This window comes from Odocoileus virginianus, chromosome 32 (genome assembly GCF_023699985.2).
Source record: "Odocoileus virginianus isolate 20LAN1187 ecotype Illinois chromosome 32, Ovbor_1.2, whole genome shotgun sequence".
Classification (NCBI taxonomy): domain Eukaryota; kingdom Metazoa; phylum Chordata; class Mammalia; order Artiodactyla; family Cervidae; genus Odocoileus; species Odocoileus virginianus.
Window position 1 is genome coordinate 31,861,834 of NC_069705.1, and position 27,498 is coordinate 31,889,331.

A 27,498-nucleotide genomic window follows, 5' to 3' on the forward strand; every position below is an offset into this window, starting at 1 on the left:
AAGCAATAAATGCTGGAGAGGGTGTGGAGAAAAGGGAACCCTCTTACACTGTTGGTGGGAATGCAAACTAGTACAGCCGCTATGGAGAACAGTGTGGAGATTTCTTAAAAAACTGGAATTAGAACTGCCATATGACCCAGAAATCCCACTTCTGGGCATACACACCGAGGAAACCAGATCTGAAAGAGACACGTGCACCCCAATGTTCATCGCAGCACTGTTTATAATAGCCAGGACATGGAAGCAACCTAGATGCCCATCAGCAGACGAATGGATGAGGAAGCTGTGGTACATATACACCATGGAATATTACTCAGCCATTAAAAAGAATTCATTTGAATCAGTTCTAATGAGATGGATGAATCTGGAGCCCATTATATAGAGCGAAGTAAGCCAGAAAGATAAAGACCATTACAGTATACTAACACATATATATGGAATTTAGAAAGATGGTAATGATAACCCTATATGCTAAACAGAAAAAGAGACTCAGATGTATAGAACAGACTTGTGGACTCTGGGAGAAGGCTAGGGTGGGATGTTTCAAGAGAACAGCATGGAAGCATGTATATTATCTAGGGTGAAACAGATCACCAGCCCAGGTTGGATGCATGAGACAAGTGCTCGGGCCTGGTGCACTGGGAAGACCCAGAGGGATAGGGCGGGGAGGGAGGTGGCGGGGGGGGGGGGGGGCCCGGGATGGGGAACACATGTAAATCCATGGCTAATTCATTTCAATGTATGACAAAAACCACTGCAATGATGTAAAGTAATTAGCCTCCAACTAATAAAAATAAATGGAAAAAAAGAAAAAGAAAAAGAAATGAGGCACTCTATGTTCTAGGAAAAAAACTGGCAGAACAGGTCTTGAGATAGTTAGACATTTACAGGAGATGATCTTAGGAAACCAGTTCTTGCATCTCCTCATAATTAGAAAAGCACAAATATCCTTCATGGTGACATCTGCTCCTCGTGACTGGCAGAAAACCTTTATGAGTCTAGCAGAAAACTTTTGCCAAAAAAAAAGGGTGAGGGGCTTGATTGCATGTACTCCCCCTTCACCAAAATCATTCTTCCCTATTTCTTTGGAGCAGTTTCTGAGAGCTAACTGAAATGCTGTTTCCCAGGCTATAGTCCTCCTTTTGCCCCAAATAAAACTAAATTCACAATTCTAACACTGTATAATCTCCCCTCCCCCCAGTGGACAGTATTCACCTATTTCCCAATCAGTATATTCCAATTTGATCACAAATCCCACCATGATGAACTGAAATGATTGTCAAATGTTTCTCTTTTTTCCAACATCCTGTAGATAACTAGAAGACAGGAACTTAATCTTTCCTCCCTCTCTCCCCAGTGTCTGAGCCCACACACCTAGCTACTCAAAAGCTGTTAAGTATAAAAAAAGAAATGACAGATAAGAACAGACTGATACTGATGACTTAGAGATAAAATAAAAATGATAATGAGCTAAAGATAAATAAAACTCTATGCATATTCAAAGTTTCCTATTTGGGAACTGTAATAAAATATGATTTTGTTGACTGTGTATATATGTATATTTACATATAAATATATTTATTTATATACATATGTATACTTGATTGTTCCTAGAAAGTATATAAGCATAATTTAAAGATGAAAAAATACTAGAAATGACTAAGGACAATAGTCTTTAAGTGATTCATAGCATTATTTGTAAAATATGCAGTCCTACTACTAATGATTTTTTGGTTATAAGGAAGTGAGAATTCTCACACTTCTAATTTAAGAAGCCATTTTCTTTTCCTTTCATCTCTCCCTCGTCCACAGTAAGACAGAGAAATACTGACACTTTGAGTTATTTTACCAATCATTTAATCTATTGCAGAGCTGGTGCCAGCAAACATTTTCTAAAGATCAATATAGTTTATTTACCAAAGCCTTTATCTACAACTGTGTTAGTAAACAAGTGAATTGGAATCTCCCAAATAGAAAATAATTTCTTTTATAACATAGCGTATTTCTGAAACATCATCGAAACAACATTACGGAGAAGGATTTTGGGGGAGAATGGATATATGTATATGTAGGGCTGAGTCCCTTTGCTGGTCACCTGAAACTATCAGAACATTGTTAATCAGCTATACCCTAATACAAAATAAAAAGTTAAAAAAACCCAAACATTTGACACATCATACTCAAGGAAGACACGACTGCCTGAGGATGACAAGTCAAATTGAAGATCACTGGAGAGAATTACCAGCAAACAGCCAGTGTCAAGAAGAGTTAAGAAGACACCCCAGGAAATAGCATCAGTAAGAAATGGAAGGAAATGAAAGCCAGGATATATCCCAGGTTTCACAACACACTAGAAAGCTATCCGACGAGAAAGGATATCAGGATCCAAACTACTCAGAAAATCAAGAATTTAGAATTCAGAGTGTATTTCTCTCCCTCTAAAAGTTTCATTGAGATGGACACCTCTGGATGAATTATGAATTATGTCATCTTCTTACAGTTTCCATTTAAAACCTCATATCTTAAATGACTTTAATTCCTGGATGTGCACAGAGCCTGTAGCAAGCTGATATTTCCCTATTCAATTTGGAATAGAGCTATTTCACAAGTAATTACATTCATGTAAAGGAAGGCACAAGATAACCCAGGCTGGCAGGTAAAACAAAAGTTACTTATGTCCATGTTTGAAATAAACACACAGATTTAAACCACCATGAAAATGACATTTCAGGAGAAAGAAAATGTTACTATTTGATGCCAGTGGGGAGAAAGAGGTCCCTCTCCTACCTTTTATGAGATGAATACAAGTGTTAATAACTCAGGTTAACATGGAAACAATTTAAAACATATCGCTACAAGAGACAAATCTGAGTTGCTTGGAGAGAACTTAGGAAGGCAAAACTAATGCCCCACAATCCAAAATTCAGAAACCAATTGTCAAAAAACTGTCCATAGAAACTAATCTCTGTTAATCAGAGAGATAATCCATGTCATATATGCACAAGTAAAATTTGCATAGTGATACTGTCATAAACACACTGGACAAAAATGCAAAGACTTGGCTATGGGTCATGTTTCTTCATTATTAAAATGACAGCATTAATCTATTAAAATTCTATCTAAAGTATCATTAGAGTGAATACAGTTTCTCAAATTGTAAAAATAATAAAGTTAAATAATCATATTAACATTTTTCATGCATTTAAGCAAATATTAAGATATCATAGTTTTAAAAAAAATTGCCTTTATATAAGCACTTACTGTTATTTCCTTGCAGCAAGAATCTATATCCACCGCAAAAGCGTGAAGTTATTGCCTGTTAAAGTTACAAAAACAAGAATATGTTAATTTAAAATATAATAAAGTTTAAATTATAATAGCTAATAAGACTGCTTTTTGCTCATAAACAAAAAATGTTATAACTATTACCACTTGATTTTGTTTTTTTCATGAATTAAAAACTACATAAGCCGAGTGAAAATTATTTCTCAATGCACATCATAAATTAAAAATGACCGGTATTACATTAATCTTTTAAAGGAAAATTTCAGTTAGAGAAAGCAAAAAATATCCTAGTTGGAGTAAAGAATGTATGGATGCCCCTCTCCCACCCTCAATGTTTACATGTAATTTGGTTATCGGTCTGTATTGAGTGAATTTGAGTTACATACTCATGACAGGCTTATCCAGCATTCCCTTTGAACACATCTTTCTTAATTTGTCAAGCAAAATTGAAAATAACACTAGGAAAGATCTCGTCAAGTTAGAGAGACTATTTGGGAACAATTAGACTTATATATAAAGGACAATGAACAGGTCAAGTTCACTATTTCACTAAATACTTGATGAATTTATGAAGAAAAAATAAATCATTTGTGATATGCTTGATGTTGAGTAGTATCTGAATATTCAACTGAAGGAAAGAACTTGAGTAATTATCTAAATCACTCAGGCCAAAAGACCAATTTACAAAAATTACTCAGCTCACTGGGGCAAAGATTACTGGAGAAGCATTTTCTTTGAATTATTTCTTAAATATGAATTTTTCTTTTCATGGCTGGATGTTGCCAAACACAGAAAGAATCATACCATGGTTTGAATTAGACATACATAATCACAAATAAAATCACATGAAAATATATTAAAAAAATAAATGTTTAATCTTAAAAGAGCATGTTTATTTCTGTAAAACTACTTAAAAATATACTCTATTGAAACTTGATTTGGACTTAAGTATCATTCCATTGTAATTATGCATTTCCACTTTAACTGTTTATCCATTTTAATCTATTTTCCTTTTCCAGTTACTGCTAAGAACTACAAGTCAACTTTTAACATCTTTTCCCCATAGTATGCTCAATGTTAGTTCTAAAAGCTCGATCTTGCCAAAATGCATCTTGCTTTATACAGTAAAGAGGTAACATTTAATACAAAATTGGAAGTGTTATTTTGTTTGATAAGCTTTTTCCCCCAATTAATCAAAATCTGCTGACACAGTACTGACCTAAAACGTTCTTTACATATTTCTCTACTATGCTGAAATTTAAACAAAGGAAATCATACCACCTGGATTCAGAAAAAAAGTATTTTTTTCAAAATGTATTAAAAATTTTATAGTAAAAAAGAAATAGGCTTCTTTTATATAGGCAAATTAAACAATATTTTAGGGAAATAGTTATTTCCTCAAGAAAAATAACAATAATAAATTATTTGCTACCAAATCCCTTATTCAAAAAAAGTGACATAAACAGTTAACTTGAGGTTAAACTTGCAGAACTTGAATACAAATAATTAATAATGCAGGAACTCCTTGCTTCATAATATTTATGCTAGAAAGTGTTAGCATCTTGACATCATACCCCATAAATTCAAAACCCTATTTATAATAATGTGGGGCAAACCTTTAAAATACATTGGTATAATTTTCTCTTTCATTTTAAATTAAATTTATACATTATAATATAGTGCATACAAATAAAGAATAATTTTTAGGTAATGATACAGCCATAGCTAGCCAAAATATATTTATGATTAAAAATAACATTCATTTCTATGAAATCTTTATAGACACAACAATTATTAAGATATATAATCTTTCTTTGGGACAACAGAGATATTATTTAAAAGAATTTTTAGCTTCCTTGTTTCACTATATATTTACATTCTTACCCTTCCATACTATTTTTTAATTAGTCTACTCAATCAGTATCCAGGTCAAGAAGCAACGGTTAGAACTAGACATGGAACAGACTAGTTCCAAATCGGGAAAGGAGTATGTCAAGCCTGTATACTGTCACCCAGCTTATTTAACTTACATGCAGAGTACATCATGTGAAATGCTGGACTGGATGAAGCACAAGCTGGAATCAAGATTGCCGGGAGAAACACCAATAACCCCAGATATACAGATGACACAAGCCTTATGGCAGAAAGTGAAGAACTAAAGAGCCTCTTGATGAAAGTGAAAGAGGAGAGTGAAAAAGTTGGCTTAAAACTCAACATTCAGAAAACCAAGTTCATGGCAACTGGTCCCATCATTTCATGGCAAATAGATGGGGAAATGCTAGAAACAGTGACAGGCTTTATTTTTGGGGGGCTCCAAAATCACTGCAGATTTTGCCTGCAGCCATGAAATTAAGATGCTTGCTCCTTGAAAGAAAAGTTATGACCAACCTAGACAGCATACTAAAAAGCAGAAACATTACTTTGCCAACAAAGGTCTACAGACTATGACTATAGTCAAAGCTATAGTTTTTCCAGTAGTCGTGTATGGTTGTGAGAGTTGGACTATAAAGAAAGCTGAGCACAGAATTGATGCTTTTGAACGGTGGTGTTGGAGAAGACTCTTGAGAATCCCTTGGACTGCAAGGAGATCCAACCAGTCCATCCTAAAGGAGTCCTGAATATTCATTGGAAGGACTGGTGCTGAAGCTGAAATTCCAGTACTTTTACCCACCTGATGCGAAGAACTGACTCATTTGAAAAGACCCCAATGCTGGGAAAGATTGAAGGCAGGAGGAGAAGGGGGCAACAGAGGATAAAATGGTTGGATGGCATCGCCGACTCAATGGACATGAATTTGAGTAAACTCTGGGAGTTGGTGATGGACAGGGAGGCCTGGCGTGCTACTCTCCATGGAGTCACAAAGTGTCTGACATGACTGAGCAACTGAACTAAACTGAACTGAACTTAATAGGAATATATCTGAACCACAACATGCTCTGCTCCTGTTGAAATGTCAGAAGCTACTAAATCTTGCCAGAGGTATTTGGAGAGTAAAGGCTAGTATTAAATGGGAGGAAATAAGTAGTTCCTGAGTTTTAGATGACGATTTCATTTAAGATGGCTGAAGGAAGCGTAATCATGAGATGAAACACCTACATGCTTCTATTATTCAGTATGATTACTTTCCCTTCATCAATGCCCAACCCTAGGTCTTTAGCTGACAGCATTGTAGGTTCTATCAGGGTTGAGATGTTTGTCTGCGGAAATCTTTCTTTACATGAAATTCAGTGTATCAACTGGAAGCTGGAATGGGAGCCCATGACCACTGTCTGCTTTATCTTTTCTCCCACTATTTAATCCCAACTGCTGCTCAGAAGTCACCTCTGTGAAACCTCTAGATTTTCAAGGAGCAAAGTCTGAAATCATTTCTCCATTTCAGTATGTTTTCCCCTCCTTTCAAAAACAATGGGTGGAGAGACATGGGAAGCTGTAAGTTTTCTGGGAAATAAAAAGGAAATGGAACATAAGCAGATTTGAGTAAAAATAAAGGAAAAGAGAGAAACAGACACTACTTCCGGTAAGTTTGCAACATACATGGCAAGGTTTTAGAAAACTGGTTGGCAAACACAGCCCTAAAATAAAGGTACTGCAAAGAAATACTATAAATAAACGGAACTTGGTAGACAACTTGTATATCTTCATTCTCCCAAATGTTTCATTTATCTTTTAAATCTCTGATTTTCCAATATTTCAGGTGATTTACAACATGATCCACATGATTAAATCAGATAGATTTTAATGTACTTTTCTTCCCAAGACAAAATATAAAATACTGGCTCATTCCCAAGCAATCAAAAATACCTCATCACTTTTATATTATGCTAATTGCCTTAAAATTCTGCCACATCTTAAATTACAGAGGTTGATAGTATAAGAACTGACTCAGAAATAGCTGTGTTCCCTAAAATGTGACCATGGTCCCTGGTACCCTTTGAGGGTTCTCTTCATTATTAAGCCAACTAACATCTAATTACTTTGGGGGAAGAAAATAAGAAGAAAAAACAACCCAAATTGGGTTCACGTTGCTGCTCTAGGATTCATACCCGAACTCCTGGAGAGTTTGCACAGAGATTTTTGGCTTGCTCTGATGTTAATTCTCTCCTTTAGAATGTTTGGAAGCTCAGCACCAAACCCTGATCTCCACCTTGCCAAAAGACATGCTGATTTCCTGGTATGGTTTTCCAGCTCTTTTGCTATTAGAGCATGATTTGACAATATGCTGCCACGGTAACAGAATTCATTTAGGGCTTTTGGTTTTGTTCTGCCAATGAGAATCTTTGCCTGCACGTGGTGCTGGCCTCTGAAGGTTGATCCATAATGTTTGTCTTATAAAGTCCTGTCATCTCATAGCATGACTGATGCTACAAAATAATCCATAATGAGCCAGGTTCTCCCAGCAAGAACCACTCCCTGAGGGTAAGTTAGCCACTACTGGAAACTGCATTAACTTCTTCATCATCAAACTTGGGTGCTTAAAATAGACTACAGGAAAGCAGATACATCCCACAGTCCCATTCAGCGCCACTGGGGTTGTGGAATGGTTTAGGACTGTAATTCTTAATGTTCATTCTTTACAATATCCCATTGTGGAAAAAAAAATTCACATCCTGACAATTTTCTTTGTATAGTCATTTTCAGAGGTAAAGTTTGCTCAAAATAACCATGTGTTTGATACAATAAAGGGAAATAAGTCAACTTTTTAACCAAAATTTTCTATGTGATTTCAGTAAAATATTTAATATACCTTCCATTATTTTCAGATATGTTTTTAATACCAAATAATTGTGCTTTGACCATGTGTTTGGTTTTTCACTATTGGATTGTTGTCTTTTTTTTTTTCCCCTATGGTGTGCAACGAAAGTGAAAGTATTAGTTGCTCAGTCATATCCAACTCTTTGCCACCTCATGGACTGTAGCCCATCAGGCTCCTCTCTCCATGGAATTCTCCAGGCAAGAATACTGGAGTGGGAAGCTATTCCACTCTCCAGGAGATCTTCCAATCCCAGAGACTGAACACAGGTTTCCCGCATTGCAGGCAGCTTGTTTACCATCTGAACCACCAGGGAAGCCCATGATATGCAGTATCATTAGCTTAAAAATCATGTACAATATTTTCATGCTAATGAAGACAAAGGCATTGGGCCAGTCCTCCTAGGTTGGCCCCATAATGAAGACTTAAACTACTCTTGGGCTTCCCAGGCGGAACTAGTGGTAAAAAACCTGCCTGTCAGTGCAGGAGACCTAAGATATGTGGGTTCGATCCCTGGGTGGGAAAGATCCCCTGGAGAAGGAAATGGCAACTCATTCCAGTATTCTTGCCTGGAGAACCCCACGGGCAGAAGAGCCTGTCAGGCTCCAGTCCTTAAGATTGCAAAGTGTCAGACATGACTGATGCGACTTGGTACACAAACTACCCCTGCATTCTCTCCTTATATGTATCTAAGGGGTACTAGAGAGGGATTGAGGATGAATCAGGGGGAGCCGCCCAGTAAATACACTGAAAAATAAGTCAAAGTATATTATTGGATAAAGAGAGGAAATAGGCACCAACTTCACTTAAGGCAGGGATTCTCAAAATTGCCAATCAAAGGCAATTTTTCCCCAAAGGGGACACTGGATGATGTCTGGTCACATTTTTAGCAGTCACGACGGTGGTGGTGGGGAGAGGGTGCCACCACGATCAACTGGGTAGGGGTCAGAGATGCAATTAAACATGCCACACTACACAGATCAGCCCCCACCCCACTTACACTTACAAAGACTGACCTGGTCCCAAAGGACATACCGTCATGGTTAATACATCCCAGTTTAGAGAAAGCTTAAAAAGCAGGGGAGAGGGCACGTCTTATTTGTCTACAAGTTAACTTAACAGGCTTATGGGGCAAAGAAAAGAATAAATCTGCAAGGAGAATTGACCTTAGGCTTTGAGGAGGGCATGGGGTCCTAGCACCCCGGGAGAGGTGAACCCTTCCCCACACCACCAGCATGTTTGACACAGGCGTGTTTGAGGGGCACTTTGAAAGAGCAGGCTGCAAATAAAGCCCCACCAGATGGCAGACCTAGCTGGCAGCGGAGAAAGGTAGAGAAACCCTGGCTCTGAAACCATGCCCTGCAGACTTAACAGAAAAGCATAACTGGTAGAAATCCTTCAGCTTGTCTTACAGAACAACAGAAACAGGAACAGCTTGTTCAACCTCCTTTGCTTGTATATTGCCTCCATTGACTAAGCTCACTTTGGGTTTTAGTGTATTTTCTTTTTCCTTTCTTTTTTTCCTCCCTTTAATTGCATACCTTTTCAGCTCCACACAGTCCGGTTGGTTTACAGAATCCTGGACTCAGCTCCCACCCCAAGGGTGAGCCGACTTAGGGCAGTTTTGACCGTGGATCCCAAAGCTGAGCCTAGGCACATGTACCCTGATTGGCCTGTTGACTCTACTTCTGCGTGACCCAAAGTGCTTCCAATATGAATGTGCCGAAGCATGTAACCCAGAAGCGCATGCCAGCGCATCTAGTACCAGCTCCCTCCCCTGCCTCCCATCAACTTTCCCCTCACCTGAGACCATCCTGCTTGTCTCATCAATGTCCCAACCCCCCATGCCTTTGGGGAAGCGGGACTGAGACTTGTGCTCTGACTCCTGGCTTGGCCGCCTTGTGAATAAGCTCCTTCTCCAGTAAACTTCTGTGTCATAGAGGTACTTGGGCTGCACATAAGGCTGCATATAAGGCTGATTCTATAACAGCACATGTGTTCCTTCCGTCCCATCCCCTCTCAACATCTTTCTCCCTTTAATTAACTACTTTTGCTATGTTACACTGTCACTTAATTCTTTTTGTCAATATTCTGATACACTATTAAGTTGGTTTAATATCCCTTTCTGGGCTTCTGTTTCAATTCTTTGGGAAGCAAGAAACTTCCTTCTACACTTCTAGATTCTTCTGGCTAGCCTAAGAATTATATTGACATGAGAGAGATTAACAGGAGAAAAATCACATAAAAATTTAATGCCGTGCATACACAGAGAAATTGAGGAAAGGTCAGTAACTCGCCACAATGGTTGACAACTTCATTTTAAAACCATCTTCAGCTCAAGACAAAGGAGGATGAGTGATAGTTTGGGACTTCAAAGAACATAAAGGCAGTTGATCTGAAGATGGAAAAGCAAATTGTCAGTAAACAAATGTTAACTGAGCCAGTCAGACATTGCGACATGGAGAGGAATTTTAACAAATGGACTTTGCTAAGTTGCCCTGTCTACACATCTAGTTCTGGTTATAGTAATATTTGGTAATAGCTCCCTTTTGAAATCCCATGGACAGGGGATCCTGGTGCACTACAGGCCATGGGTTGTGAAGAGTTGGAAACGACTTAGCCAATAACAACAACAACAACAACGACAACACACACATACACACATGAATATACACACGTGTGTGTGTGTGTGTGTGTGTGTGTGTGTGTAATTTATTCTGCTACTTCTCCTCATTCAAAACACTGAATTTTCATCTTAGCATCAATACTGGACTGCGTTGAAATCTCAGAAAACAGACCTTCTCCTACTTAAAAAGACTTATATAAAGCAACTATCTCAGTGAGTGTAAGTAGTATTTCACTGTTCATTTAGCATTACTGTCTCATTTCTTTCCCCTTTCCTTCACCACGTCCCCCCCAAAAAACTTTTTCTTTCTTCTTACCTTCTTTGCTAAACCTTATGACATTTATTGAATGCCTGCCCAATGCTAAGTTGCTTAAGACATGAAAATAAATAGGGAATGATTCCAATCCAGTCAGCATGGAAAGCAGGCATGAACAGAAACGGTGTCTAACAACTGAGAAAGTGCACTCATCAAATCTGTACAACATATGCAAAAACAAAAAAGATTTTTTTTTTCCCCCATAAGAATTTTTTCGGGGCTGATAAATGGTTGTGCATTTTATCTTGTTAATATTTTTTGATTATTTTGTTTTATACCATATTAATTCTTAGGTAATATATTTTAATTATACAACAACAAAAAAAAGTGAAAGTGTTAGTCACTCAGCTGTGTCCAACTGTTGTGACCCCATGGACTGCAGCCCACCAGGCTCCTCTGTCCATGGAACTCTCCAGGAAAGAATACTGGAGTGGGTTGCCATTCTCTTATCCAGGATCAAACCCAGGTCTCCTGCTTTGCAGGTGGATTGTTCACCATCTGAGCCACCAGGGAAGGTCATACATAAACAAAGGAAAATGTAATTAGTATTTGAGGAAAATTCAGAATTTCATATTATATGTCATTCACAAATGATATCAAAAAGGCTGATAAAATATTTTTAACAAGCATCTTGCAATTTAAATAAAAAGAGGGTTCAGCTGAGAGTGACTATCTTTATGCTTGAAGAGCTGGATACAGATCTGGGTGAGATGCTCAGCTCTCATCAAAGTTTCATGTAAAGTCACATGGGCAAGTGTCCAGCCAAGAAGAAGAACAAAGACTCCAAATATATCCTAAGAAGTTATTTTAAACAAATGCTACTTCTACTCTTAGTTTGCTTGAACTAAATAATTTTCTTTTGAAAAATGAAAAAAATATATATCAAATAAAAGGTTTAGTATATTCTTATGGTTTTTCCAGTGGCCATGTATGGATGTGAGAGTTGGACTATAAAGAAAGCTGAGGACTGAAGAGTTGATGCTTTCGAACTGTGGTGTTGGAGAAGACTCTTGAGAGTCCCTTGGACTGCAAGGAGATCCAACCAGTCCATCCTAAAGGAGATCAGTCCTGGGTGTTCATTGGAAGGCCTGATGCTGAAGCTGAAACTCCAGTACTTTGGCCACCTCCTGTGAAGAGTTGACTTGTTGGAAAAGACCCTGATGCTGGGAGGGATTGGGGTCAGGAGGAGAAGGGGACGACAGAGGATGAGATGGCTGGATAGCATCACCCACTCGATGGACATGGGTTTGGGTGGACTCTGGGAGTTGGTGATGGACAGGGAGGCCTGGCGTGCTGCGATTCATGGGGTCGCAAAGAGTCAGACACAACTGAGTGACTGAACTGAACTGAACTGAGTGCATCTAAAGATAAGCAATATTTCTCATTACTTCAGCTTTTATTCTAAGAACTATATAATGTTTTTTCCACATAAAGTAGAAATTAGTATCTGTTTCTTCTGTTTTTTCATAAAATTACATCCATATAATTCAGTTCAGCATTTTGACAATTCTAGAAATAAATCCTGAAAATGGTATAAAATTTTGCTGATTCATTAGAATAAATAGAATTAATTATAATCTGTCATTAAAATTATTTTAACTGTTATAGAAGAGTAGGATAACTTTATTTGATTAATGTAATTTTAGCAATTTTAAAATATTTCCTTCTATAATCTATGGATAACAAAAGGAAAAACTATACAAACTTAACAATATAAAAATTGTTTAAGATATATATCTCATATTGACTACTAAAATTAAAAAAAAATTATACTGCAATGGAAAGGAACAGGAATTTGGGGATATCTATTTCAGAGTAATAAAGAAGCCACTATTTTCTCTAATGAAATAGATGTAGACCTTGGTCACATACACTAAAAAAAGTACTAAGAATGGGGTACATCATATTAATTAATAATACATTTTAAAATAATGAAATTATTTTCCAAGTAAAAATATAATTTTTAAAATATGAAGTATTTAAAATAATAATGTTTTATATAATATGGACAGAGGAGACTGGTGGACTACAATCAATAGAGTCACAAAGAGTCGAACATGACTAAAGCAACTGAGCACATATTCTAATGATATCAAAATATTCACAAAGGTACCTGTATAGCAGAAGATAACTTGAAATAGTAAGTACCACATTTAAGTAAAATATAAAAATACAAATTAATGTAAAATACCATTTTCTAATAATTTTGTTTTAGTTTATAAGGAAATAGACAAAGACATATTAGTCTTTTAATAAAAAAAAATACCCAGAAAGCTCAATACTTGTTAATGGCAGGATATTAATGAAATGATTTTGGAATATCTAGAAATAAATCAAATGAACTATCAGTGGTTGATGCTATTTGATGTCAATCATCATTATGAAACATGTAGAAAGGTCAGACACTGATTACATGGATTCTGGAATAAGACTCAGGGTTTGGATTCTTAGTCTGCTACTTCTTTACAAACTTAGACAAAATCACCTTGTCACCCTCAGTTTCCTCATCATCAGAATACAGAGGTAGAACTATTCCTCATTCATAGGAATATGGGAATTAAATGAGAAAATACAAGCAAAGTACTTAAAACAGAACCTGTAACAAATTTAGGATTTACTGAATGCCATTAGCAGTTTTACCATGAACTTTTAAATGAACAAAATGTTCCATTAAAATCAACCCTAAGAGCTGGCATTGATACGTCAACAGAGAGCTCCATAGATTAGTCCCTTGCCCTGTATCCTTTGGGCTTCTCTGGTAGCTCAGCTGGTAAAGAATCTGCTTGCAATGCAGGAGACCCCAGTTTGATTCCTGGGTTGGGAATATCCCCTGGAGAAGGGATAGGTTGCCCACTCCAGTATTCTTGGGCTTCCCTGGTTGCTCAGTTAGTAAAGAATCTGCCTGCAATGTGAGAGACCTGGGTTCAATCACTGGGTTAGGAAGATCTCCTGGAGGAGGGCATGGGAAAACACTCCAGTCAGTATTATTGCCTGGAGAATCCCATGGACAGAGGAACCTGGTGGGCTACAGTCCAAGGGGTAGCAAAGAGTCAGATATGACTGAGCAACTAAGTATAGCACCTGTATCCTGGACATGACTCAGTGACTAAGCACAGCCCCTGGTATCCCCATGGTGCCTAGTAAGAACTAGCATCCTTTCCCAGACCATAAGTAAGGCCAATTATACTTCCCGCTCAAACACACCACTTTTACATTGAGGAGGTTGGACTTAAATGCTTTACAAGATTGTAAGTTCTTGAAGGGTAGGCAGTTTTAGACTTTTCTGATTCTGTGATAAACTCTCCGAGACAGAGTTTCCTACTGGAAATAAAAATAATTCTTAGAATATAATAAAAATAACAAGGGGTATCCACTGTTTCCCAGGCAGAGTCCTGATTAAATAACTAAGATAAAGCATTAAGTAGCTTGCCAGAGTTAACCAACTAGCAACTAGCTGGAATTAGAACCAGGATCTACTAAATCTTTTCCAGGCTTGAAATGATGTTGTTTTTATTAAATGTCATCAATGAGATCCGAAGTATAATTACTATAAATGGTTTAAAGAAAAATTAATGAAGAGTAATTTCATATTTTTGTGGCACACAGACTAATTGAAAAGAAAAACAGTAACAAATATGATACTAAAATATTTTAAAATGAAAATGCTTCTAAGCAAAGCTACATGCACTTTGATGTGGGATATAACCCAAAGGTTACCATGATCATTTTCAAAATCAAGCAAATAATTCTTCCAAGCCAAACAGGTTTGATTTAAAATTAAAAAAAAAATACAAGTGTGCCTTAGGAAGCATCACTATGAGAAAAGCTAGTGGAGGTGATGGAACTCAAGTTGAGCTATTTCAAACCCTAAAAGAAGATGTTATTAAAGTGCTGCACACAATATGCCAGCAAATTTGGTAAACTCAGTAGTGGGCACAGGACTAGAAAAGCTCAGTTTTCATTCCAATCCCAAAGAAAGGCAATGACAAAGCAAGTTCAAACTACTGCACAATTGTACTCATCTCACACGATAGCAAAGTAATGCTCAAAATCCTCTAAGCCAGGCTTCCACAGTACATGAACCGCGAACTTCAAAATGTTCAAGCTGGATTCGGAAAAGGCAGAGGAACCAGAGATCAAACTGTCAACATCTGTTGGATCATTGAAAAGGCAAGAGAGTTCCAGAAAAACATCTGATTTTCTGATATGCCAAAGCCTTTGACTATGTGGATCGCAACAAACTATGGAAAATTCTTCAAGGGATAAGAATACCAGACCACCTTACCTAACTCCTGAGAAATCTGCATGCATGTCAAAAAGCAACAGTTACAAACAGTCATGGAACAATGGACTGGTTCCATTGGGAATCAGCTGGGAAAGGAGTACATCAAGGCTGTATATTATCACCCTGCTTATTTAACTTATATGCAGAGTACATCATGAAAAATGCTGGACTGGATAAAGCACAAGCTGGAATCAAGATTGCAGGGAGAAATATCTATAATCTCAGATATGCAGATGATACCACCTTATGGCAGAAGGCTAAGAGGAACTAAAGAGCCTCTTGATGAAAGTAAAAGAGGAGAACGTAAAAGCTGTCTTAAAACTCAACATTCAAAAAACAAAGATCATGGCATCCAGTCCCATCACTTCATGGCAAATAGTTGGGGAAACAATGAAAATAGTGAAAGACTTTATTTTGGGGGGCTCCAAAATCACTGCAGATGGTGACTGCAGGCATGAAGTTAAAAGACACTTGCTCCTTGGAAGAAAAACTATGACAAAACTAGACAGCATATTAAGAAAGCAGTCATAACTTTGTTGACAAAGGTCCATCTAGTCAAAGCTATGTTTTTTCCAGTAGTCATATAGGATATGAGAGTTGGACTATAAAGAAAGCTGAGCGCCAAAGAACTGATGCTTTTGAACTGTGGTGTTGGAGAAGAATCTTGAGAGTCCCTTGGACTGCAAGGAGATCCAACTAGTCAATCCTGAAGGAAATTAGTCCTGAATATTCATTGGAAGGACTGATGCTGAAGCAGAAGCTCTAATACTTTGGCCACTTGATGCGAACAACTGACTCATTTGAAAGGGCTCTGATGCTGGGAAAGATTGAAGGCAGGAGGAGAAGGGGATGACAGAGGATGAGATGGTTGGATGGCATCACCAACTCAATGGACATGAGTTTGAGCAAGCTCCGGGAATTGGTGATGGACAGGGGAACCTGATGTGCTTCAGTCCGTGGGATTGCAGAGTTGGACACAACTGAGGAACTGAACTGAACTGACTGACAAACTTCAATGAAGTATAGAATTCAGGAAAATGTGAATTATCCTGTGGAAGAGACAAAGTTATTCATGAATCTTCTAAGAGCCTTTAAAATTATAAATAAAATTAAAGAAAGATAGTCTGTGTCAGAATTAAAGACAATTGTACGTCAGCATCCAATAACTCTATTGCACGCTCAGGGTACCTGAGTCTATACAGCTCCAAAATGCAATGACAGTTCCACTGCAGTCCCCCATTAGGACAGATCTGACCACATAAAAGACTGAGTTCTGAGTTCTGCTCCTTATCTACCACTACCAATAGGATTGACATATTATTATGCATATTCTAAATTGTAATCTCAAAAGGTAATGCCAGTTTTCAAAGCCAATATAACTGTTCATGGAGGGCACTGTTCCTGCATGCAATGGAATATAACCACAATAGAGAAACACTACTGAAATATAAACACTGTGATGTAAATCACTGTTGAGACATGTTAGTGAATCATAACGTAAAAAGTGTTACGAGACTGTCTCATGAATGTGAGGCAGTAATAGAGGATTCTGGGTGTATTTGACTGTAGCCTGCTTCTTCCTTAGGATCTATAGCATCATCTGTTTCTTATGAAGCCAATTCAAATTCCTCAGCTTAGCTCTTGACAATTTTTACCAAGTAATCCAAATCTGGATCTCTCCAACACCATCTCTAATTGATTCATGGAAGGGGAGACAGAGGTGACAGAAGGGAAAATTATGAGTATATTCTATTTTCCTCTCTCTAGTTAGGACCACTCTAAAAATAATCCAAAGTAAAGGGTTGGTTTAAAAGTTCAGGCAACTTTTACATAAACTCTCACAGTTTACTGGGACTTTTATTTTCAAAACCTATTTATAGTATCTTACTTAATGATTCTTCATTTAAAATTCCTCTTGTCACTATGAAATCATAATAGGTGAATGGCTATAGTACAGTATACAAGACAAAATTTAAGTCAGGAAGCATAGTAAATAGAAAAAGCAAAGATTCATGAGATCCTGTCCAGACTCAGACACTTCACCATAGTAAGGCCTCGGACAGGTCCATTAACCCTACCGACTTTCAGGCCCTTCACTTGCAAAATGAGTATTTACAAATATCTTCCTCATTTGCCCTGAGGATTATACACAAATATGTAAATTAAACCCATGTTTTACTGCCAACCTGATTGAAGGTGTATAGCAACTATTTTCCACTAATAATACAGTAGTAGTAGTCACTGGAAAAATAATTTAGAATGGTAGTGATTATTATAGCAATAATAATGCTTTAAGGAGGAAAAAAATCTTTTTAATATCTGGGAAAGCAGAAAAGAGCAACCGTGATATAAATAGAATGCGGGCAAGCTAAAGAAGAGAGAAAACTTTCATAGGCGAGATGGTCACTGTAAGGTTTATGTCAGTCGTGGCTGGGCCATCCTGTTCAGATATGTGGTCCAACACTATCTTGAATGTTTCTATAAAGATGCTTTGTGAATGAGATTAACTTTTAAATTGGAAGACTTGATAAAACATGTTACCCTTCACGATGTGGGTGGAACTGTTGAGTTAGTTGAAGGTCTTGATAGAACAAAGACGGGCCTCCCCCTGACCAAGAAAAAAATTCCATCCTTGGAATCACATTGCAGGTCTCCCCTGGGTCTCCAGCCTGCTGGCCTAATCTGCAGATTTTGGATTTACCAAGCCTTAACATTCTCCTGGCCAAATCTTTAAAAATCAATCAATCAATTGGTCTCTTTCTTCCTGTCTCCCTCCGCTGTCTCTCTCTCTCTCATCTCACACACATACACACACAACTTTGTTTCTCTGGATAACGCTGACTAATACAGTAATACAGTCTCTAAGACCTAGCAGCAAACTTTAACCTAATGAGTAATAATCAGCAACTCCAATGTCGAAACCCATGGAACACTTTGTAAATCTGATACTGTAGTACTGTATCTGGTGTGTAATTTTAAAAATCAATAGTATCACTCAACTGCTTGAGAGTTCGGTGGGGCATGTGTAAATGCTCCAGCATCCAGTTTTTGGTATTTACCACTAACACATTAAAGGGAGAAAAAAATGAGCCACTGAATATCAATTCTCTAGAATGAGTATAGGAAAAATAACTCTTCTGTCTTTATTGTTCTCAATAGAGAAATAAATCTGGGTAATGTTTCTATTTTAAAGAATGTATAAAGCACATAGTACATAATCATCAGCATAGAAAAGTGGAAATAAGTAGGAGATAAATGTTATAGTAAATATTCCATTTTATGTTGTTCACACACTTATTTTTAATTATAATAAAGCAGCATTACAAAAATGCCTTTCCTTTCCCTTTTCAATTTGTATATTTGCACACATTTCATTTGTCAGTTATTTTTATATTAAAGACTTCAAAACAATGCACCATAATGCAAAATTTAAATGAACAGTTCCAATCAATGTTTCCAATTTATTCTTAGATATTGTGATATATCTAAGACCATCTGTGGAAAACTAAGGAACTTAACCACAAATTCTTAACTAAACTTCAATTTTCTACAGAAGTTCAAATAAAGTCAATGATGGGAGAAGGAGGGCCATGAAGATATCTGAAGGAGTTATCAAGTGGCTGTAATGTTTAAAGAACCAAATGGATCCTCATGAGTCTATTCTATCTCCAACAAAAAGTGATCAAAAGTGTAACTATGGATTGTTATGAGGAGTATCCTTCTCAGAAAGAATAAAGCCACAGATTATAGAAATGCTGTTGCAACTCTCCTTTGAAATTGCTCTTCGTCTACAATATATGAGCACTTTATATTATATCATGGGAAGTGTGATTTATTTCCTAATTTCATAAGGCAAACATAGTATTAAACAACTGTCAAAACCAAGTGTCACTGGCTCCAAAACCCAAGTCCTATATATTCTGTCACACTATATATCTTTCTCTAGGGAATCTTCTTGCCCAAGTTAATTATCTAGAAAAAGGTGTATACTTACTCTTTAACAATTTAGATACTTCAGTACACTTCATTAAGCATATTTTTGGCTGGAATCATTCTGTATGTTTAACAATTTTATGGTGTAGTTGTGTATGGACTGTTGGGGAATTCAAACATGAGGAAGATGTTGGCTTCTCCTCTTGGAAATTTTATCAGGCATGCTAAGTTTTCTTCCATAGCTTCTGTTGGTTCACTTTTGTGAATTTCTTTCTAAGTCTCCTGTTTCTTGAGTCTTCTTTTTGTCCCTGTGTTTTCTGCAGCCCCTCTCTTGGTAAACACATTGATTCTCACTGTCTTAACTTTCACCTGACACTTAAGTCACTTGACATAGATGTCTCAAGGCCAAAGATACAGCAAGCCCACAAGGGCACATCTGCAAATCAAAATATGTTGGCAGAGGGGGTGATGGTTACTAAGGTTACAAATCCCTTCCAACTCTCCCTAAGAGTAATGCATGTGTCAGTGAGTTGAAGATGCACATTCAGCAATATTTTCTAGAATCCTCCTGACAGCAGTATGATCAGCCTTTCGTTCACAGGATATATTTTGGCATCAAATTAATCTCTCTAAGATAGATCTGATTTGCATTTCAGTCAAAACAACTTGTTATTTTTGAACACACTCAGTATTTTCCTACATTTTCACCTTAGTTTACAATTTTCTGTTTACCCAAAATGTTTTCCCGTCCGAGTTCCACTCTCATTCCTACTTCAAATATCTATCACCTGTAAAGCCATATCTCAGACACAACTTCCTCTAAGAACCGGAAACTCCCCTCATGGCCCACAGAGCTGCCGTTTCTTCTTCACTTAACCCCACAGGGCATTCGTCCCACCTTCTTATGGCATGGAGAGGTGGCCATTCTTTGCACATTTACACTTTTTTCTGGTTATTATCATGAGACGAAAACTGAGGATAGTCACAAAATACCTAGTCTTCTGTCTTTTCAGCAGCGGCAGTCGGAGACCTCCCTGAAGTTGCAGAACATGGAGCCGACTGTAGGAGCAAATCTCCTTTCTGCCCAGTCATGACCGCTATAACGCAGACCCCGCGGGCATGACCGCTGTCCCACAGACCCCACGGGCATGACTGCTATACCGCAGACCCTGAGCAGTGCCCCCAGAGAGCGGCAAACATGTGGCTGCAAGGAGGGACCAGCAAAGTTGCTTTTTTTTTTTTTTTCTTTTCTTTTTCCAGTCAGGAAGAGCAAAGCCACTCCCCACGTGTGGCAGTGAAGATTCAGAGTAGAAACTAATGCATTAGAAGGTCTCTTTACGGACCTTGTTAATACAGAGTTTCAACAAGAGGATTGATACACACCTAGAGGATTGATACACACCCGGGGACTTTGACTCAGCCATTCTGTTAGAGAGACAAATTCTGTTAACCAAAATGTCAAAAGGAGAAAATGATAGATTCAGATACATTCTTCTTCTAAACACCTGCATTTTAATGGATTTTAACAATGCTTTTTACACCTCATATTCAGGCCACTTTGTTTTCTGAACACTTGTCTGACCATGCTCTGATTGCGACCAAAACAATATTGTATTGGCATAAAAGTAGATCAATCGAACAGAATAAAGAGGCCAGAAAGAAACCCACATATGTGATCAATCAATCTATGACAGGGCTTCCCAGGTGGCTCTAGAGGAGAAGAAGTCTGCCAATGCAGGAGACCTAAGAGACGCAAGTTTGATCCCAGGGTTGGGAAGATTCCCAAGAGGACAGCGTGGCAGCCCACTCCCCATCCGCGCTTGGGGCATCCCGTGGATGGGGGACCTGGCGGGCTGCCATCCATACAGTCACAAAGACGTGGACGCGACTGAAGCGGCTTAGCACACAATCTACAACACAGGAGACAAGAATACACAAATGAGGATAGGACAGTCTCCAGTAAAAGCTGCTGGGAGGGCCAGAGGAGAAGGGAAGCTGTGGCCAGACACCCCGTCACCGTAAGCATCTGTCCCCAGGGCATGTGGCTGCGTACGCTGCATGGGCAGAGTTGGCCACGTTAAGTGGTGCCTTTCCCATCTCGTGCAACACTGGTGGTTCATTATTAAACCACATACACTTTTTTGGAGGGAACTAAGATGGCGGAGGAATAGACAGGGAGACCACTTTCTCCCCCACAAGTTCATCAAAAGATCATTTGAACGCTGAGAAAACACCACAAAACAACTTCTGATCACTAGCAGAGGACATCAGGCACCCAGAAAAGCAGCCCATCGTCTTTGAAAGGAGGTAGGACAAAATATAAAAGGTAAAAAGAGAGACAATAGAGTTAGGGATGGAGACCCGTCCTGGGAAGGAAGTCGTAATAGAGGAAGTTTCCAAACACCAGGAAACCCCTCTCACTGGCGGGTCTGGAGGAAGTTTTTGAATCTCGGAGGGCAACCTAACTGGGAGGAAAAATAAATAAAACCCACAGAATTCATGCCTAAAAGCAACTCTCAGCAGAAAAGCACCCCAGATGCTCGCATCTGCCACCAGCAAGTGGGGGCGGAACGGAGAGGAGTGGGTGGCATTGCTTAGGGTAAGGACCAGGCTTGAATGCCCTGAGGGCAATCAGAGGGAGCTAACGTGAGATAGCAACTTAAACTGTGGGATAGCAAGGGAGAGAGAATTAGGTTGGGAAAAGTCCTAAACTTAGGCACTACCTGCCGGTTCCCAGAAGGAAGGACTGAGCACTTCCAGAGAAGAGCTAGCCAGCTGCGGACCGGCCCACTCCCCCGTCGGAGGCAGGAAGCAGGGGGGAGGGGAAAAGGGCAAATGTGGCCCCAGAGACGGCATCCCCCACCAAACTGCAAACAGGCTCCCAGCTTCTAACCAAAGACTCCCTGAGATTCTGGATGGTTGACATCCGCCTTGAGGGTCACAGCTAGAGACCAGCTCCCCAGAACAGACACAAGATGCACCGGAAACTGAGGCTGGGGCCATGGAGGGGATAAGGTGCATTGCACCCAGGAGAGTGCACCCATCAAGCTCCTGGATGCCTGAGCTGCTCGGGCCGGGAAGGCACAAAACGCAGGCCCAACCGAGTCTGCGTCTTTGTGGAATACCTGAGAACCTGAATCTGAGTGGCTTAGGCCTGGGAAGTGGACGCAACTCAGGGCCCACTCCCTGGAGAGCAGCCTGGAGCCTGAACAGTGTAGAAGCACATGGGGGAAGCACACGCCACGAGCGGGGGCAAACCCAGTGTGGCCGGAACACTGCGAGTGCGCCCCACACAGGCCAGCGATATCTGTCTGCAGCGCCCCTCCCTCCCCACAGCACGACTGAACAAGCGAACCTACACAAGAGACCACCTCCACCCACCTGTGTCAGGGCGGAAATTAGACACTGAAGAGACCTGCAAACAGAAGCCAAATAAATAAAGGGAACTGCTTCAGAAGTGACCGGTGCAACAGATTAAAATCCCTGTAGCCAACACCAACTACACTGGAAGGGGCCTATAGATAGCGAGAAGTGTAAGCTCGAACAAGGAGCTATCTGAAACTGAACCAAAGCCACAGTGCCTGCAACAGCTCCAGAGAAATTCCTAGATGTATTTTTACTACTATTATTTTTTTAATTAAAATATTTTTCTCTTTCTTTTCTTTTGTTTTTTTAAGTCCTCTATTACTCCTCTATTAATCCTTAATTTTCATTTTTATAACCCACTATAACCTGGCCAAAAAAAAAAGGACCTTATTTTTAAAGTGAACTTCATATATATTTCTTAATTTTTTTGTGTTTTTGTGGTTTTTTAATATTGTATTTTTAAGAATCTAACCTCTACTCTACATTTTTAATCTTTGTTTTTCAGCATTTGATATCAATTTTGGACATTTAAGAATCCAACCTTCAGTTCCCATTTTAACTCAGGAGTGTGATTACTGGTTTGATCACTCTCTCCCCATTTTGACTCTCCTTTTTCTCCCCCAGATCACCTCTCTTTCCTCCCTCCCCCTTCTCTTCTCAGCCCAATTCTGTGAATCTCTGTGGGTGTTCTGGGCTGCGGAGAACACTTTGGGAACAAGAGTACAACCTAGATCTGTCTCTCTCCTCTTGAGTCCCCCTTTTCTCCTCCTGCTCACCTCTATCTCCTTCCTCCCTCTCCTATTCTTCATGTAACTCTGTGAACCTCTCTGGGTGTCCCTCAGTGTGGAGAATCCTTTCACCATTAACCTAGAAGTTTTATTATCAGTGCTGTATGGAGGGAGAAGTCTTGAGGTTACTGAAAGAATAAGACTGAAATCCAGAGGCAAGAGGCTAAGCCCCAAACCTGAGAACACCAGAGAACTCCTGACTACAGGGAACATTAATTAAAAAGAGATCATCCAAAAGCCTCCATACCTACACTGAAACCAACCACCACCCAAGAGCCAATAAGTTCCAGAGCAAGACATACCATGCATGTTCTCCAGCAACACAGGAACATAGCATCAATATACAGGCTGTCCAAAGTCACAAACCCATAGACCCATCTCAAAATTCACTACTGGACACTCCATTGCACTCCAGAGGGAAGAAATCCAGCTCCACCCACCAGAACACTGACACAAGCTTCTCTAACCAGCAAACCTCGACAAGCCAAACATCCAGCCCCACCCACTGGGAGAAACCTCCACAATAAAAAGGAACTACAGACTACCAGAATACAAAAAGGCCACCCCAAACCCAGCAATCTAAATAAGATGAAAAGGCAGAGAAATACCCAGTGGTAAAGGAACATGAAAAATGCCCACCAAGCCTAACAAAAGAGGAGATAGGGAATCTACCTGAAAAAGAATTTAGAATAATGATAATAAAAAATGATCCAAAATCTTGAAAACAAAATGGAGTTACAGATAAATAACCTGGAGACAAGGATTGAGAAGATGCAAGAAATGATTAACAAGGACCTAGAAGAAATAAAAAAGAGTCAATCAAAAATTAGTAATGCAATAAATGAGATCAAAAACACTCTGGAGGGAACCAACAGTAGAATAATGGAGGCAGAAGATAGGATAAGTGAGGTAGAAGATAAAATGGTGGAACTAAATGAAGCAGAGAGGAAAAAAGAAAAAAAGAATTAAAAGAAATGAGGACAACCTCAGGGAAATCTGGGACAATGTGAAACGCCCCAACATTCGAATCATAGGAGTTTCAGAAGAAGAAGACAAAAAGAAAGGCCATGAGAAGATAATCGAGGAGATAATAGTTGAAAATTTCCCCAAAATGGGGAAGGAAATAGCCACCCAAGTCCAAGAAACCCAGAGTCCCAAACAGGATAGACCCAAGGCAAAACACCCCAAGGCACATATTAGTCAAATTAACAAAGATCAAACACAAAGAACAAATATTAAAAGCAGCAGGGGAGAAACAACAAATAACACACAAGGGCATTCCCATAAGGATAACAGCTGATCTTTCAATAGAAACTCTTCAGGCCGGAAGGGAATGGCAGGACATACATACAACCCAGATTACTGTACCCAGCAAGAATTTCATTCAGATATGAAGGGGAATTTAAAAGCTTTGCAGAGAAGCAAAAGCTGAGAGAATTCAGCACCATCAAACCAGTTCTTCAACAAATGCTAAAGGATCTTCTCTAGACAGGAAACACAGAAAGGGTGTATGAACGTGAACCGAAAACAACAAAGCAAATGGCAATGGGACCATTCTTATCAATAATTACCTTAAATGTAAATGGGTTGAATGCCCCAACCAAAAGACAAAGACTGGCTGAATGGATACAAAAACAAGACCCCTATATATGCTGTCTACAAGAGATCCACCTCAAAGCAAGGGACACATACAGACTGAAAGTGAAGGGCTGGAAAAAAATATTTCATGCAAATGGAGACCAAAAGAAAGCAGGAGTCACAATACTTATATCAGATAAAATAGACTTCAAAATAAAGGCTGTGAAAAGAGATAAAGAAGGACACTACATAATGATCAAAGGATCAATCCAAGAAGAAGATATAACAATTATAAATATATATGCACCCAACACAGGAGCACCGCTATATGTAAGGCAAATGCTAACAAGAATGAAGGGGGAAATTAACAACACAATAATAGTGGAAGACTTTAATACCCCCCTCACACCTATGGACAGATCAACTAAACAGAAAATGAACAAGGAAACACAAACTTTAAATGACTCAATGGTCCAACTAGACCTAATTGATATCCAAAGGACATTTCACCCCAAAACAATCAATTTCACCTTTTTCTCAAGTGCACATGGAACCTTCTCCTGAATAGATCACATCCTAGGCCATAAATCTAGCAATGGTAAACTCAAAAAAATTGAAACCATTCCAGTCATCTTTTCTGACCACAATGCAGTAAGATTAGAGATCAATTACAGGAAAAAAACTATTAAAAATTCAAACATATGGAGGCTAAATAATACGCTTCTGATAACAACAAATCATAGAAGAAATCAAAAAAGAAATCAAAATATGCATAGAAACTAACGAAAATGAAAACACAACAACCCAAAATCTATGGGACACTGTAAAAGCAGTGCTAAGGGGAAGGTTCATAGCAATACAGGCTTACCACAAGAAACAAGAAAAAAGTCAAATAAATAACCTAACTCTACACCTAAAGCAACTAGAGAAGGAAGAAATGAAGAACCCTAGGGTTAGTAGAAGGATAGAAATCTTAAAAATTCAGGCAGAAATAAATGCAAAAGAACCAAAAGAGACCATAGCAAAAATCAACAAAGCTAAAAAGTTGTTTTTTTGAAAAGGTAAATAAAATTGACAAGCCATCAGCCAGGCTCATCAAGAAACAAAGGGAGAAGAACCAAATCAACAAAATCAGAAATGAAAATGGAGAGATCACAACAGATAACTCTGAAATACAAAGGACCATAAGAGACTACTACCAGCAGCTCTATGCCAATAAAATGGACAACTTGGAAGAAATGGACATATTATTAGAAAAGTGTAACTTTCCAAAACTGAACCAGGAAGAAACAGAAGATCTTAACAGACCCATCACAAGCAAGGAAATCAAAACTGTAACCAGAAATCTTCCAGCAAACAAAAGCCCAGGACCAGATGGCTTCACAGCTGAATTCTACCAAAAATTTAGAGAAGAGCTAACACCTATCTTACTCAAACTCTTCCAGAAAATTGCAGAAAAAGGCAAACTTCCAAACTCATTCTATGAGGCCACCATCACCCTAATACCAAAACCAGACAAGGATGCCACAAAAAAAGAAAACTACAGGCCAATATCACTGATGAACATAGATGCAAAAATCCTTGACAAAATTCTAGCAAACAGAATCCAACAACATATTAAAAAAATCATACATCATGACCAAGTGGGCTTTATCCCAGGAATGCAAGGATTCTTTAATATCCACAAATCAATCAATGTAATACACCATATTAACAAATTGAAAGATAAAAACCATATGACTATCTCAATAGATGCAGAAAAAGCCTTTGACAAAATTCAACATCCATTTATGATTAAAAAAACTCTCCAGAAAGCAGGAATAGAAAGAACATACCTCAACATAATAAAAGCTATATATGACAAACCCACAGCAAACAGTATCCTCAATGGTGAAAAATTGAAAGCATATCCCTTAAAGTCAGGAACAAGACAAGGGTGTCCACTTTCACCACTACTATTCAACATAGTTTTGGAAGTGTTCACCACAGCAATCAGAGCAGAAAAAGAAATAAAAGGAATGCAGATAGGAAAAGAAGTAAAACTCTTGCTGTTTGTAGACGATATGATCCTCTACATAGAAAACCCTAAAGACTCTACCAGAAAATTACTAGAGCTAATCAATGAATACAGTAATGTTTCAGGATATAAAATTAACACACAGAAATCCCTTGCATTCCTATACGCTAACAATGAGAAAACCGAAAGAGAAATTAAGGAAACAATACCATTCACCATTGCAACAAGAAGAATAAAATACTTAGGAGTATATCTACCTAAATAAATGAAAGACCTATATATAGAAAACTATAAAACACTGATGAAAGAAATCAAAAAGGACACAAATAGATGGAGAAATATGCTATGTTCATGGATTGGAAGAATCAATATTGTCAAAATGGCTATACTACCCCAAAGCAATCTATAGGTTCAATGCAATCCCTATCAAGCTACCAATGGTATTTTTCACAGAACTAGAACAAATAATTTCACAATTTGTGTGGAAATACAAAAAACCTCAAATAGCCAAAGCAATCTTGAGAAAGAAGAATGGAACTGGAGGAATCAACCTG

At 38.5% G+C, this 27,498-nt stretch overlaps 1 long non-coding RNA gene across 1 annotated transcript in view; it reads right to left on the reverse strand.

Annotated features, from left to right (window-relative positions):
• The window catches only part of LOC139032612 (uncharacterized), a 1,302,716-nt gene that overhangs the window by 552,377 nt on the left and 722,841 nt on the right, over positions 1–27,498 (reverse strand). The window contains exon 4 of the long non-coding RNA XR_011485176.1: positions 3,262–3,316. This is a non-coding gene — a long non-coding RNA (uncharacterized lncRNA). The remainder of the gene's footprint in view (positions 1–3,261; positions 3,317–27,498) is intronic.